The following is a 14,528-nucleotide window of genomic DNA, read 5'->3' on the forward strand; positions in this document are numbered from 1 at the left end:
ATCTTCCGCAGCAACCACGTCGACATCTGCATCTGAGATGGCGGAAGAACCGGTCAAGTACGAAGATCTGCCTCCTGAGCATAAGAAGAAATACGATGATCTGAAGGCCATCTTGGAAGCCGATTGATACGTCCAATTTGCATCACTATTTTGTATCATAATTTGCTGTTATTCATTGATATATTTCATATTGGAACACAATACTTATGTTATTTCATCTATTTTGCACGTTTCATCATTATTGGAGGATCAAGCACCGGAGCCAGGATTCTGCTGGAAAAAGCACCATCAGAACGCAATATTTCGGAAGATCAACTGTGGAAGGAAATTACACGTAAATTCCTATTTTTCCACATGACGGAGGGAGCCAGAAGGGGGAGCAGAGAGGGCTCAAGGTGGGGCCAGACCACAGGCCGGCGCGGCCCATGGCCTGGCCGCGCCACCCTGTGGTGTGGGGGCCCCACAGCCCCTTTCGCCTCCTTTTCTTCGCGTACTCCTTCGTCCCGAAAACCTAAGCCACAGAGGGTACCTCACGGAGAGTTACAGCCGCCTCTGCGGGGCGGAGAACACCAGAGAGAAAAGAGCTCTCCGGCGGGCAGGAATCCGCCGGGGAAATTCCCTCCCGGAGGGGGAAATCGACGCCATCGCCATCGTCATCGAGCTGGACATCATCTCCATCATCATCATCATCATCATCATCATCTCCACCATCTACACCGCCATCACCACCGCTGCACCTCGTCACCGCTGTAACAATTTGGGTTGGATCTTGATTGTTTGATAGGGGAAACTCTCCCGGCGTTATTCTCTACTTGTTATTGATGCTATTGAGTGAAACCATTGAACCAAGGTTTATGTTCAGATTGTTATTCATCATCATATCACCTCTGATTGTATTCCATATGATGTCTCGTGAGTAGTTCGTTTAGTTCTTGAGGACATGGGTGAAGTCTAAATGCTAGTAGTGAATTATGGTTGAGTAATATTCAATGTTATGATATTTAAGTTGTGGTGTCATTCTTCTAGTGGTGTCGTGTGAACGTCGACTACACGATACTTCACCATTTATGGGCCTAGGGGAGTGCATCTTGTATTCGATTGCTAATTGCGGGGTTGCCGGAGTGATAGAAACCTAAGCCCCCGTTAGTATATCGATGCAAGAGGGATCGCGAGGATCTCGAGTTTAAGGTCTGTGGTTAGATTTATCTTAATTACTTTCTTGTAGTTGCGGATGCTTGCAAGGGGTATAATCACAAGTATGTATTAGTCCTAGGAAGGGCGGTGCATTAGCATAGGTTCACCCACACAACACTTATCAAAACAATGAAGATTATTTAGCTACATGAAGCGAAAGCACTAGACTAAAATCCCCGTGTGTCCTCAAGAACGTTTGGTCATTATAAGTAAACAAACCGGCTTGTCCTTTGTGCTAAAAAGGATTGGGCCACTCGCTGCAATTATTTCTCTCGCATTTTATCTACTTGTACTTTATTTATCTGCTATATCAAAACCATCTGAATACTTGTCTGTGAGCATTTACAGTGAATCCTTCATCAAAACTGCTTGTCAACACCTTCTGCTCCTTGTTGGGTTCGACACTCTTATTTATCGAAAGTACTACGATACACCCCCTATACTTGTGGGTCATCAAGACTATTTTCTGGCGCCGTTGCCGGGGAGTGAAGCGCTATTGGTAAGTGGAATTGGTAAGGAAAACCTTTACTGGTTGTGCTGATTTTATTTACTGCTCGCTGCTATAAGTCATTATGGAGAGATCTTCTCTTCAATTTCTATTTGGGAAATCTACTACTACCTGCAACGGTAGTGGATGAAGCGCCGATTGAGGAAGTGATACCATATAAAATACCTATGAAAATTATTGAACGTGTTATGGATAACCGCTATGAAGGGGATGGAACTGTTCATCCTGGTGATCATTCATTGTTTTTGCATTAATTATGCGGGTTATTCAAATGTGCGGGTATTGCTATGAATGAAGTTAGAAAGAAACTATTCACTATATCGCTTGTCCGGTAAAGCGGCGCACTTGGTATAAATTCGTTGAAGAATGGTGATTCTATTGATTGGGAGGACATTGTGCCTTTATTTTATTCTAAATTTTATCCTCCAAGTGAAATTCACAAGGATCGGAACCGCATATATAATTTCTGGCCTCATGATGGAGAGAGTATTGCCCAAGCTTGGGGGAGATTGAAGTCTTTAATGCTCAAATGCCCCATTCATGAGCTTCCTGGTAATGTTATTATTGATAATTTCTATGCAAGACTTTCTTTTCAAGATAAGACCTTGCTTGGATACTTCTTGTTCTGGATCATTTACACGCAACAAAGAAGAGTTTAAAAGGGACCTTCTTGATCGGATCCAAGAAAATACTGAAGGATGGGAGAACGACAAGGATAGAGAGTCAGGTATAATTTATGATTATAAATGTATTGAAGCTTTTATGGATACTGATAAATTTCGTAATATGAGTGCTACATATGGTCTTGATTCCCAAGTTGTTGCAAATCTTTATAAGGCTTTTGCCTCTCATTATGAATTGCCTAAGAAGAATTTTGATAAGTATCATGAACCGTATAAAGATAACGTAGATTCATCTGTAAACAAATGTGTAGTGATTGAAACTGTTGATAATGTTATTCCTGAAGTTTATATTGAAAAAACTCCTTTCCCTGCTAAAATGAAGGAGTACTCTGTCATATCTAGTGCGGTTAATACAAGTGAAAAGAAACCTAAAGAACCTGAAGAACAAATTAAAATTGAACTTCTTTGTTGCAATAGTTAAAGATCTTGTGACTGAAAATGTGGAGGATGGTCATATTATTTTACGTGAAGATGCTTCTAATATTGTTTCACATCCTAATAAACCCAAACAAGTTAGTGTTCCTATGCTATCTGTTAGAATTGGTGATCATTGCTATTATGGTTTATGTGATATTGGTGCAAGTGTTAGTGCTATTCCTTATGAGCTTTACACGGAGATTATGCACGAAATTGATTCTTGTGAACTTGAAGATATTGATGTGGTTATTCAGCTGGCTAATAGAGAAACTATTTCTCCGATTGGTATTGTTCGAGATGTGGAAGTTCTATGCGGTAAGATTAAATATCCTGCTGACTTTTTGGTACTTGGTTCTGCTGCTAGTGATTATTGTCCTATCATTTTTGGTAGACCTTTTCTAAATACTTGTGGAGCTATTATAGATTGTAAGAAAGAGAAAATTTTGACTAGATTTGTTGGTGAACCTTATGAATTTAACTTTTCTAAATTCACTAAAACTCCTTATAAAGCTGACTTGCCTAGTAATGATTTTAAAATGGAGCAGTGTGCATCTATTGTTCTTGTTCCTAATAATCCTTTGCGAGCAACATTTGGAGAATAGTGAAAGTGAAGCTTTTAGGAAAGAAAGAGATGAGCTTGAGGAAATTTTTCTTCGCCAACCTATTCTCAAGCATGATTTACCGGTGGAAGATTTGGGTACAACACCGCCACCAAAGGAAGATCCCGTTTTCGATTTAAAGCCTTTACTCGATAATCTTAAATATGCTCATATTGATGATAAGAAAATATATCCTGTTATTATTAGTTCTAAGCTTTCGAGAGATTGAGGAAGAAAGGTTATTGGAAATATTGAAGAAACACCGAGGAGCTATTGGCTATACTCTTGATGATTTGAAAGGGATTTCTCCTTCTATTTGCCAACATGCTATCAATATGGAAGATGATGCAAAGCTCTGTTGTTGAACATCAACGTCGTCTAATTCCGAAGATGAAAGAGGTGGTAAGGAACGAGGTATTAAAACTTCTTGAAGCTGGTATTATATATCCTATTGTCGATAGTAGATGGGTTAGTCCTGTGCATTGTGTTCCTAAGAAAGGAGGAATGACTCGTTGTGCCTAATGATAATGATGAGCTTATTCCTCAAAGAGTAGTTGTAGGGTATAGAATGTGCATTGATTTTCGAAAAGTTAATAAAGTTACTAAGAAAGATCATTACCCTTTACCCTTTATTGATCAAATGTTAGAAAGGTTATCTAAAAATACTCATTTTTGTTTTCTTGATGGTTATTCGGGTTTTCACAAATTGTCTGTTAAAGCTAAAGATCAAGAGAAAACCACGTTTACTTGTCCTTATGGAACTTATGCTTATAGGCGTATGCCTTTTGGTTTATGTAATGCTCCTGCTACTTTTCAAAGATGCATGTCTGCTATTTTTCATGGTTTTTGCGAAAGTATTGTAGAGGTGTTCATGGATGATTTTTCTCGTCTATGGGAATTCTTTTGATAATTGCTTGCGAAACCTCGATAAAGTTTTGCGGAGATGTGAAGAAACTAACCTTGTTCTTAATTGGGAGAAATGCCACTTTATGGTTAATGAAGGAATTGTATTGGGACATAAAATTTCCGAGAGAGGTATTGAAGTTGATAGAGCTAAAGTTGAAGCAATTGAGAAGATGCCCTATCCGAGGGATGTTAAAGGTATTCGTAGTGTTCTTGGTCATGCTTGGGTTTTATAGGAGATTTATTAAAGATTTCTCTAAAATTTCAAAGCCTCTTACTAATCTTCTTCAAAAAGATGTACCTTTTGTTTTTGATGATGATTGTAAGGAAGCTTTTGAAACTCTAAAGAAAGCCTTAACAAGCTGCTCCTGTAGTTGAACCTCCCGATTGGAATCTGCCTTTTGAAATTATGTGTGATGCTAGTGATTTTGCTTGTAGGCGCTGTTCTTGGACAGCGAGTAGATAAAAAATTATATGTTATTCATTATGCTAGTAATACTCTTGATGCTTGCTCAAAGAAATTATGCTACAACTGAAAAGGAATTGTTAGCTGTAGTCTTTGCTTGTGACAAGTTTAGACCCTATATTGTTGATTCAAAAGTCACGATTCATACTCATCATGCTGCAATTAGATACCTTATGACAAAGAAAGATGCTAAGACAAGGCTTATTAGATGGGTACTTCTGTTGCAAGAATTTGATTTACATATTATAGATAGGAAAGGTGCTGATAATCCTGTTGCTGATAATTTGTCTAGATTGGAAAATATTGCTTATGATCCTGTTCCTGTTAATGATAGTTTTCCAAATGAACAATTGGCTGTAATAAAAGTGAGTTCGCGAGAGAGCCCTTGGTATGCAGATTATGCTAACTTTATTGTTTCGAAGTATTTGCCTCCAACCTTTTCAGCTCAGCAAAGGAGGAAATTCTTTTATGACTTGCGGCATTATTTTTGGGATGACCCACACTTATATAAAGAAGGAGTAGATGGTATTATGCGAAGATGTGTTCCTGAATATGAACAACAGGAGATATTGAGTAAATGTCACGGTAGTGTTTATGGAGGACATCATGCTGGAGATAGAACCGCGCAAAAGGTTTTACAATCAAGTTTTTATTGGCCAACACTTTTCAAAGATGCAAGGAAGTTTATCTTATCTTGTGATGAATGTCAAAGAGTTGGTAATATCTCTAGACGCAATGAAATGCCTATGAATTATACTCTTGTTATTGAACCATTCGATTGTTGGGGATTCGACTTCATGGGTCCTTTCCCTTCTTCGAAGGTAACACTCATATACTAGTCGCTGTTGATTATGTTACTAAATGGGTAGAAGCTATACCTACAAAGAGTGCTGATGGTGAGACCTCTATAAAAATGCTTGTAGATGTTATATTTCCTAGATTTGGAGTACCTAGATATATTATGACTGATGGAGGTTCTCATTTTATTCATGGAGGTTTTAGAAAAACTCTTGCTAAGTATGGTATTAATCATAGAATTGCTTCGCTTATCACCCTCAAACTAGTGGTCAAGTAGAATTATCAAATAGAGAGATTAAATCTATTTTGGGAAAGACTGTTAATAAATCTAGAAAGAATTGGGCTAGTAAATTGAAGGAAGCACTATGGGCTTATAGAACTGCTTATAAAAATCCGATGGGAATGTCACCTTATAAAATGGTTTATGGAAAAGCTTGTCATTTACCTCTAGAACTAGAGCACAAAGCTTATTGGGCTCTTAGAGAATTAAATAAAGATCCTAAATTAGCCGGTAATAAGAGGTTGCTGCAATTAAGTTCTCTAGATGAATGGAGAAGTGAAGCTTATGAAAATGCTAAACTCTTTAAAGAAAAAGTTAAGAAATGGCATGATAGAAGGATCATCAAAAGAGAGTTTAATATTGGGGATAAAGTCCTATTGTATCGGTCTCGTCTCAGATTCTTTGCAGGGAAATTACTCTCGAAATGGGAAGGACCATATGTTGTTGAGGAGGTGTATCGTTCAGGAGCAATTAAAATTAGCTCTCTCCAAGGCAATGCCACACAAGTGGTGAATGGACAAAGACTCAAACATTATATCTCGGGTGATTCTTATAATGTTGATGTTGATATTATTCAAGTGGAAACACCGGAGGCTTTCATCAAAGGACAAATTGACGAGTCCGCAGAACTCGACTTTGAATAGGTAACAGTACAGGTAATAAAAAGTCCGCGTTTACCTTTCCGAACAATATTTCTGCTGTTTTGGAAAATATGAAAAATTACGGAATCGAAACGGAGTGGAAAAGACGCGCGAGGGCCCGTCACCATAGGCCGGCGCGGGCCCCACCCTGGCCGCGCCGACCTATGGGGACAGCCCCTCGGCGTCCCTTTTCCACTCGTTTTCGGCCTGGAACCTTCCTTTTGTCGTAAAAATATTTGCTATATAATCCCCCGGACCCCTGGAGGTCCGTATATCGTTTTCTCGTTGTGTTTTGTTTCGAGCTGTTTTCTGCCAGATTTGTTTTGATCTAGAAGCACCATGGTCTCCAACAACAAGGACAAGGGACCTTTGGAGGGAGATATTCAAGACCCGGAACTGAAGAAAGAAGACGCAAGTGAGGATGAGGAAGAAGTGGAGGAAGCTCCGCGAGTACACCAGCGTGCCACCATTGCAAGCATTGGCGTGATATCAAATCCATCCAACACCAAGAGGAGTGCACGAATCGCTACCGGAGGAGCGGTTCCACGTCATTACTTGGCTCCAAGGACATCTTCTCCGGGCAATTACAGCCCTTTCCGCAACCTGATCTACAATCGTCAAACTGAAAGAACCCCCAAGGTAGTGTTGCCAAGTAGTTGGGATATAGATCATTCTAACATTGCAGGAGAGATGAAATCGAAGGTCGAAGGATGGGGAAACAACTCTAGGAGTTGGGATTCACCACCGACATGATTATGAGCCGCGTTGAGCACAACTCGGAACTGATTCGCAACCTCACCTATGAGATTGAAGATTTAAAGGAGCTTGCTAAGAAGCTTGTCGAGAAGAATCCATCACCATCACCACCGAAGGAGTAATTCATCATCGGTATTGGCATCCCCTTGGTTTGTTCCAAGCTTGGGGGAGTGCCGCGGTATCACATTATCACTACCTTTATCTTTTACTATCAAGTAGTGTCATATCATGAGTAGGGAAGTTATCATATGGAATAGTATGCAATGTGGAAGTATCTCTCTTAGTTGGTTATCTATGTATCCGTTGGTGTGAGTTATCGTTATGGAATATTAATGAGAAGTCTTATCATTTACTTTTTGCACACCTTATTTTAGTTTGCAATCTCCATTATATGATCACCCTTGACATGAGTATTGATATCACTTTGGGAGCATCAAGTAAATCTATTTGGTTTTGGCAAACTTAGCATTGGTCAATAGCAACAACACCCTGATGTTTAAATAGAAGAGAGAAATAAATTTAGATATATTACTCTATTATCTCTATGCTAATGAGTTTAGTATTCTGAAGTAAAATTGCTTGTGCTTATGAGAAAGATGCATGATTGTTCTATCATATGTATATTTGTTTGTTTCCCTCAACCTTTATGCTTGCTATCAAACCTTGCTAGCCAAAGACCTGTATCGAGAGGGAATGCTTCTCATACATCCATAACCTTAGACCAAACCTATGCCATTTGTGTCCACCATACCTACCTACTACATGGTATTTTCTCGCCATTCCAAGTAAATACTTCATGTGCTACCTTTAAATAATTCAAACTATACTACTCTTTATTTGTGTCAATGTTTTATAGCTCATGAGGAAGTATGTGGTGTTTTATCTTTCAATCTTGTTGGGCGGACTTTCACCAATGGACTAGTGGCACATCCGCTTATCCAATAATTTTGCAATAAGAGTTGGCAACGGGGTTCCCAGCCCCAATTAATAACTTTCATTAATAATTCTCTTCACATGTTTTGCCCCGATTTATCGGTAAGCAACTTAATTTTGCAATAGACACTCCTCCATGGTATGTGAATGTTGGAAGGCACCCGAGGATTCGGTTAGCCATGGATTGAGAAAGCCAAGGTTGGGGGGAGTGTCATCCTTAATAAAACTAAAATACATGTGTAAACAAAAGAGAAGGGGGATGATCTACCTTGTCTGGTAGAGATGCCGTCCCTCATGGGAGCCGCTCTTGGAAGGTTCGTTTGGCAAGGGGGTTAGAGTGCCCGCTACCATTCGTTGACAACAACAAACACCGCTCAAAATCTTACTTTTATGCTCTTTATATGATTTCAAAACTTGAAAAGCTCTAGCACATGATTTAATCCCTGCTTCCTCTGCGAAGGGCCTATCTTTTACTTTTATGTTGAGTCAGTAAACCTATTTCCATCTATCTCAAGCAAGCAATTGAGTTGTTGTGAACCAATCATTTATGCTATGATTCAGTTAATCATGTCTTTTATACTTTCTTGTTTAGTACAAATTTTATCTGAATGAATATGACTTTGAAGTTATCAATGATTATGAGGAGATGGTTATGATTAAATATGAAAGCCCAGCTATAAATTCTAATATGTAAGCTTTGCTTAGAAGTACAATCCGTTAGTAGTTCTCTGACCAAGAACAAAGTTTGCCATCACCAACTATGATTTCTTATGCACCTTTACTTGTGATTTCTCTTTACTTATTTCAAGATGAGTTATATGAGGAAGTTGTTTACTAGAATGTCTTGTGTGAATGAATATGATGCGTCTTGTCCGTATTTTATTTATCGACTCTTCACTCCATAAACATGTGGTCTTGTTTATCGAGCTCAGTTTCGCTTGGGGACAAGCGAGGTCTAAGCTTGGAAGCCGATTGATACGTCCAATTTGCATCACTATTTTGTATCATAATTTGCTGTTATTCATTGATATATTTCATATTGGAACACAATACTTATGTTATTTCATCTATTTTGCATGTTTCATCATTATTGGAGGATCAAGCACCGGAGCCAGGATTCTACTGGAAAAAGCACCGTCAGAACGCAATATTTCGGAAGATCAACTGTGGAAGGAAATTACACGTAAATTCCTATTTTTCCAGATGACGGAGGGAGCCAGAAGGGGGAGCAGAGAGGGCTCAAGGTGGGGCCAGACCACAGGCCGGCGCGGCCCATGGCCTGGCCGCGCCACCCTGTGGTGTGGGGGCCCCACAGCCCCTTTCGCCTCCTTTTCTTCGCGTACTCCTTCGTCCCGAAAACCTAAGCCACATAGGGTACCTCACGGAGAGTTACAGCCGCCTCTGCGGGGCGGAGAACACCGGAGAGAAAAGAGCTCTCCGGCGGGCAGGAATCCGCCGGGGAAATTCCCTCCCGGAGGGGGAAATCGACGCCATCGCCATCGTCATCGAGCTGGACATCATCTCCATCATCATCATCATCATCATCTCCACCATCTACACCGCCATCACCACCGCTGCACCTCGTCACCGCTGTAACAATTTGGGTTGGATCTTGATTGTTTGATAGGGGAAACTCTCCCGGCGTTATTCTCTACTTGTTATTGATGCTATTGAGTGAAACCATTGAACCAAGGTTTATGTTCAGATTGTTATTCATCATCATATCACCTCTGATTGTATTCCATATGATGTCTCGTGAGTAGTTCGTTTAGTTCTTGAGGACATGGGTGAAGTCTAAATGCTAGTAGTGAATTATGGTTGAGTAATATTCAATGTTATGATATTTAAGTTGTGGTGTCATTCTTCTAGTGGTGTCGTGTGAACGTCGACTACACGATACTTCACCATTTATGGGCCTAGGGGAGTGCATCTTGTATTCGATTGCTAATTGCGGGGTTGCCGGAGTGACGAAACCTAAGCCCCCGTTAGTATATCGATGCAAGAGGGATCGCAGGATCTCAGAGTTTAAGGCTGTGGTTAGATTTATCTTAATTACTTTCTTGTAGTTGCGGATGCTTGCAAGGGGTATAATCACAAGTATGTATTAGTCCTAGGAAGGGCGGTGCATTAGCATAGGTTCACCCACACAACACTTATCAAAACAATGAAGATTATTTAGCTACATGAAGCGAAAACACTAGACTAAAATCCCCGTGTGTCCTCAAGAACGTTTGGTCATTATAAGTAAACAAACCGGCTTGTCCTTTGTGCTAAAAAGGATTGGGCCACTCGCTGCAATTATTTCTCTCGCATTTTATTTACTTGTACTTTATTTATACTGCTATATCAAAACCCCTCGAATACTTGTTCGTGAGCATTTACAGTGAATCCTTCATCAAAACTGCTTGTCAACACCTTCTGCTCCTCGTTGGGTTCGACACTCTTATTTATCGAAAGTACTACGATACACCCCCTATACTTGTGGGTCATCACCGATCTCATCGGCGCTTTTGAGAAAACCCGTTCACACGGGATCAAGTTCAAAGGGTTCCAACCCGAAGGTGCGTTAGAGGGACTGGATCTATCTCTCCCTTCGGACGAACGTACCAGAGCCCTGCGACAGGAGATTAACTATGCCGTTGCTCACTCTCTTCATCGGCATTCTGAGAGCTTGGTGAACACTCTGGAGCGTGTCGCGCTCAATGTGGTGCAAGAAGTCATGAAGCACAAGTACTCTCCGTCAGGACCTGCTTTAGGAACTCATCAAGGAGAGATACCGCTCTATACCAGGCCGCCACTGCCATACACAACGGCAGCTCCACAGCAACAAGGTTCACCGGCATACGTCGTCTACAAGGTTGGAGGTGATCCTGGCGATTACCAATTCCTGTATGAGCCGCCCAAGGAGATTCCACATGGATACGTGTGCACATACGTGCCCGGACCGCAACAAGCTGGATGACCCAGGTTACGACGGGAAGGACCGCCACGGCAGGGAGGAGTCGGCCGGAGTAGGAAGCAGTTCTGGAGCAGATGCTGAGAAACAGGCGTGGCTAGACAAATATGCCACCGGTACAAGTTATGAACGATCAACTTCTGCAGCTCCTACGGTGGATGAGATCACCACGATCATGAAAGATCACTTCGGCATCCTGCCGAAGAAGAGAATGATCGGCTATTCCAAGCCGTATCCCAACGACTATGACCTAATCCCACTACCGCCTAAGTATCGGCTCCCTGACTTCACAAAATTCAGTGGATCAGAAGGAACCAGCTCAATTGAGCACGTGAGCCGATACTTGGCACAGTTGGGTATGGTCTCAGCCTCAGACGAGCTACGCGTGAGGTTCTTCTCGCAGTCTCTCACGGGTCCGGCCTTTGGGTGGTACACCTCGTTGCCACCAAATTCGGTTCGGACGTGGAAGCAGCTGGAAGAACAATCCCACGTACAATATCACTCAGAAGCTACTGAAGCTGGCATTGCCGATCTGACCCAGGTTCGGCAGAGGCGAGGAGAGACGGTATCTGAGTACATCCAGAGGTTCAGGACCGTCAGGAACCGATGTTATTCGGTCCGCCTATCTGAGAAGGAAGCATGCGAGCTGGCGATAGCAGGCCTGTCAGCGCCGCTCAAAGATGTGACCTTCCAAGCAGAGTACAATTCACTGGCACACATGGTTCAGAAGTTGACAGCGTATGAACAACGCCATCCAGAATTGTACCAGGACAAGTACAAGCGCGTCGCCCTGATCGAGACGGACGAAGATGAAGATTCTGCAGGAGATCAGGAGGCCGCTGTAGCTGAGTGGACCCGGGGGCGAAACCCGTGTCCTGCAAGTGGGTGAAGCAACCAGGGCCTGTGAAGGGGTTTGACTTTGATTTGAGCAAAACGGAGCAAATTTTTGATTTGCTGCTGAAGGAGAAACAACTGAAGTTACCCGAAGGCCACAGAATCCCCACGGTACAAGAGGTGAACGGCAGGCCATACTGCAAATGGCATCACACGTTCACCCATGCCACCAACGACTGCAAAGTCTTGCGCGGACAGATTCAAATGGCGATAGAACAAGGCCGATTACTCTTCGGTCAGTTTGCCATGAGAGTTGACACGCAGCCGTTTCCGGAAGTCAACATGGTCGATCTCAGTCACTGCATAGGACGCGAGCCAGGGTTCTCGTTTGATATCAATATGGCAGGGCTTGCAGATCGCCATGGCGAGGATAAGCCAGAGAGCAGTCACTCCCGTGGCAAAGATGAAGAGGAAGCCAATCCACGCGATTGGCCCCAAAAAATAAAAAGTTGTGAACCCTCGGTAAGCATTGAGATGAAAAAGGAGGCCGATTCTAGCGATCGGCTAAAGCCAGCCTCAACATGTCTTCTGCCTGTGCTCAGCATGGATTTAGCAGGTGACGGAAAGCTGGGGTATGGGTTTACATCGGCTGATGAACTAGAAGAGATTGACATTGGTCCTGGGGATAAGCCACGACCAACATTTATCAGCAAAAAGTTGGATCCGCAGCTGAGGAGTCAGTTGATAGCCCTGTTGAAAGAGTACCCAGATTGTTTTGCATGGGATTATACAGAGATGCCTGGGCTAGACAGGAGCATTATCGAGCATCGGCTCCCTCTGAAGAAGGGATTTCGGCCGTTCCAGCAGCGTTCACGACAGATGAAGGCCGAAATCTTGGTAGAGGTCAAGAAAGAGATCCAGAAGATGTTAGACGCCGGGTTCATCAGGCCATGCAGGTACGCTGAATGGATTTCCAATGTCGTACCTGTGGAGAAAAAGGATGGCCGATGGAGCGTCGCCATAGATTTCCGGAATCTCAACAGTGCCACCCCAAAGGACGAATACCCAATGCCAGTAGCAGAGACTTTGGTCAATGCAGCTGCCGGTCATAAAGTTTTAAGCTTCATGGATGGCAACGCCGGCTACAACCAAATCTTTATGGCGCCAGAAGATATAAACAAGACTGCATTCAGAGTGCTGGGCTCGGTGGGCTTGTTTGAATATGTAGTCATGACATTCGGACTGAAGAATGTTGGCGCGACATACCAAAGAGCCATGAATTACATCTTTCACGATTTGATCGGCAAGTTGGTTGAGATTTACATCGATGACGTGGTGGTCAAGTCTGTGTCGTTGGACGGACACTTGGGAGATTTACGGCGCGTCCTGGACCGAACCAGGAAGTTCGGACTGAGAATGAATCCAAAAAAGTGTGCCTTTGGCGTGACGACCGGTCAGTTCTTAGGTTTCTTGGTTCATGAACGCGGAATTGAGATCGGCCTGAAGAGTCAGGAGGCGGTGCGAACAATGAAGCCACCCACCACGAAGAAGGAGCTCCAGTGTCTCATCGGCAAAATCAATTTCGTCAGAAGGTTTATCTCCAACCTGTCGGGACGAATCGAGCCGTTCATGGGACTGGTTAAAATCAAGTCTGATGAGGAGTTTCACTGGGGGGCAGAGCAACATAAAGCATTTGACGATATTAAGGAATACTTGACGAAGCCACCTGTGTTGGTTCCACCACAGCAAGACAGACCTTTCTACATTTACTTATCAGTAGCTGATACCTCTATCGCGTCAGTGGTGGTACAAGTTTATGATGGTCTGGAAAAGGTGGTTTTCTACCTCAGCAGAAGGATGTTAGATGCGGAAACAAGGTACCTCGAGATCGAGAAGTTGTGCCTCTGCCTGTTCTTTACCTGCACCAAGATTCAGCACATCTTGTTGAAAGCAGAAATCATCGTCATCTGCAAATCGGATGTCATCAAGCACATGTTGTCGGCTCCTGTATTGAAAGGCCGACTCGGCAAATGGATGTTTGCTCTATCGGAATTTGATATCCGGTATCAACCTGCGAAAGCAGTCAAGGGACAAGCGTTGGCCGATCTTATTGCTGAGCGAATTAACACAGACGTAGCGGCACTATCCGTGCGTGCATGGACCATGTTCTTCGATGGATCGGTCTGTGAAGATGGATGTGGCATCGGCATGCTACTCGTGTCGCCTCGGAGGGCAACATACTCCTTCTCCATCAGGTTATCTACACCTTGCACTAACAATGTTGCTGAATATGAAGCAATATGCAAGGGAATGGAGTTGCTATTGGACGCCGGGGCAGAGGCCGTGGAAATCTTTGGGGATTCCAAATTGGTGATTTCTCAACTCACGGAGGAATACAAGTGTGAGAGCGGGTCACTTTTCCCGTTATGGATGCAATGCCGTGAGCTGATGGCCCAGTTCAGGTATATCAACTTCCATTGGATCCCAAGGACGCAAAATACTGAGGCAAACGACCTTGCACAGACGGCGTCAGGATACAAAGACGTAATCGAGGAAGCCG

Source organism: Lolium rigidum, chromosome 1 (assembly GCF_022539505.1).
Source record: "Lolium rigidum isolate FL_2022 chromosome 1, APGP_CSIRO_Lrig_0.1, whole genome shotgun sequence".
Lineage (NCBI taxonomy): Eukaryota > Viridiplantae > Streptophyta > Magnoliopsida > Poales > Poaceae > Lolium > Lolium rigidum.